General features: G+C 51.7%; 1 protein-coding gene across 2 annotated transcripts in view; it reads right to left on the reverse strand.

Moving 5' to 3' along the window:
* The window catches only part of LOC105551725 (somatotropin), a 15609-nt gene that overhangs the window by 9114 nt on the left and 3986 nt on the right, over window positions 1-2509 (reverse strand). The window lies entirely within an intron of this gene.

Genomic DNA, 2509 nt, shown 5'->3' on the forward strand with positions numbered 1-2509 from the left:
TGACTCCTCCTGGGCCCGCCTGAGGCAGCTGGATGCAGTGTTAACACTGACCACTAGAGGGAACCAACTCCCCACTTTGCTCTGCCCTGTCCCTGAGCCTTGGCGGGTTGGGGGGTGGGGGGCGCTCCCCTAGGTCTCTGGGGACAAAGAACCCAGACTCAGGGTATTGCTCCAGCTCCTTCAACCTGCAGCAGAGATACAAACCAAGAAGCAGAAATTCCGGGGACAGACACGGACCACAAGCGCTTCCTCCCCCAGCCCTGAAACCATCAGAGAATCTCAAAGTTAGAAGAGCTCTTGAAGGTTTGAGTGTCTTCCCTAGCTTTGGAACTCCGAACACATCACGCCGAAAGATGCCCTATCAGGCTGGACGCGGTGGCTCAGGCCTGTAATCCCAGCACTTTGGGAGGCCGAGGCGGGTGTATCACGAGGTCAGGAGTTCAAGACCATCCTAGCTAATATGGTGAAACCCCGTCTCTACTAAAAATACAAAAAAATTAGCTGGGTGTGGTGGCGGGCACCTGTAGTCCCAGTTACTCAGGAGGCTGAGGCAGGAGAATGACCTGAACCCAGGAGGTGGAGCTTGCAGTGAGCTGAGATCAGCCACTGCACTCCAGCCTGGGCAACAGAGCAGAACTCCATCTCAGAAAAAGAGAAAAAAATTTTTTTCTCTAGAGCAGGTAGTATGATGCTACTCAGTTATTTAGTTATTTTAGCTTCTCCCATGTTCCTCCAATGTCAATTGAGGCAGGGAGCACCCCATGATAGGGCCCTTTTGCTAGTGCTGGGGACTTAGATGTGGACTTTAGGCCATGGAAGAAGTCTCCAGCCTCCCTTAGGAATGAGGATAGCAGGAGCCTGAACTGGGGACTAATCCAGAGCTCTGTAGATGGACACGGGGGTGGCGAGGCTCCCCAGACAGGTTACAGCCAGGAACACGTGGGACCAGCCAGGGCACGGGAGTGTCTCCTCTCACCTCTCCACTTCTGTTGACCTCAGAGTTACCGTGACTCAGAGGACTCTAGGGACCCCTGGGGAAACACCTTTACAAAGGGTTACCATGGCAACCATGGACCAGAGGGAAGAACTGAGGCCCACAGGTGTGGGTAGAAGTCAGTGATCCTTTTCTCTAGTCTAGATCTTCCGAGGACCTTGAGCAATGGAAACCTTGCCCATCATTCATTGCTAGTAAAAAATCAACTTTGAATTAGACTTGGGATTTTCCTGACAGTACTGGGAAATGGCCCACTGTTGGGGCATCACTTGGGGCCAGATCCCTGGCTCCTGCAGGCTGAGAGACTACCCAACAACAGCCTCCGCATGGCCAGTGGGGAGACACTGGGCTTCGCATCTCTGGTTTCAGCCTCTAAAGGCTCAGGATAGGCTGGGCCTGGTGGCTCACGCCTGTAATCCCAACAGTTTGGGAGGCCGAGACAGGTGGATCACCTGAGGTCAGGAGTTTGAGACCTGCGTGGTCAACATGGTGAAACCCCGTCTGTACTGAAAATAGAAAAATTAGCCACGCCTGGTGGCATGCCCCTGTAATTCTAGCTTCTGGAGAGGCTTAGGCACAAGAATTGCTTGAACCCGGGAGGCAGAGGTTGCCGTGAGCCGAGATTGCGCCACTGCACTCCAGCCTGGGCGACAGAGTGAGACTCCGTATCGAAAAAAAGAATCTCAGGATAGATCTCAGAATCATCTTGGTTCTTTTAAAGAACCTCCCTTTATAATTTAGGATTAATGAATTTCTCTGTGTGTTTGGAAGCCCTTCCTGTGTCCAACCTTGACTAACTCTAGGGTTCTGTGTACCTGCTGTGGAAAGTCGCAGATCTGCTGTTGATCCTAAAGTGGTGTCTTTCAGGCTTTGAGATCTCCTGTTAGGTTCAAGACTGTGGGGTTGAGGACAATCACATTTTTCGAAGCCATACTCACCAAGTCTTAGGAATCGCCTCCGAGGGACTAGTGGGTGCTCCTTCCACTCCCACTTTGATGATTTGTGGCGCACACTTCCCACCTGCAGCTCTGTTCTTTCTTCCTTGAGATCAGAGGCTGGTTATCGTACTGGGACATACTCTACCTCCTTTTGGCTTCTAATGTCCTTTCTCTGAGTTTGGTACCGAGTCAATTACTCAGCTCATTGGATTAAGGTCTTCAGGGAATATTATGTGGGGATTCCCAAGGGCTCTCCTAGGGGAGGTGAGGAAGATGATCAATACTTCTGCGTGTCCACCATGTGCTTGGGACTCTACTGAGCCATAGGGATGTGAGTGAGGATACTGAGGCTCAAAGAGATCAGGTGGCTTACCTGGAGCTCTCCCAGTTCCTAAGTGATGCCTATCCAAGGCCCCCAGGCTTTCCTTCCATGCCAAGATCTTTAGAAACCTCATCTAGTAAAGATGGTGGCACTACTAGGCATGGACAGAGCTTGCCTCAGTGCAAAGCTAGCAGGACAGGGGTCAAGTCCCTGCACAGAGGATGTTCCATGAAGATGGGGGGAATTGAACACGAG

This window comes from Mandrillus leucophaeus, unplaced genomic scaffold, assembly GCF_000951045.1.
Source record: "Mandrillus leucophaeus isolate KB7577 unplaced genomic scaffold, Mleu.le_1.0 Scaffold530, whole genome shotgun sequence".
Taxonomy (NCBI): Eukaryota; Metazoa; Chordata; class Mammalia; order Primates; family Cercopithecidae; genus Mandrillus; species Mandrillus leucophaeus.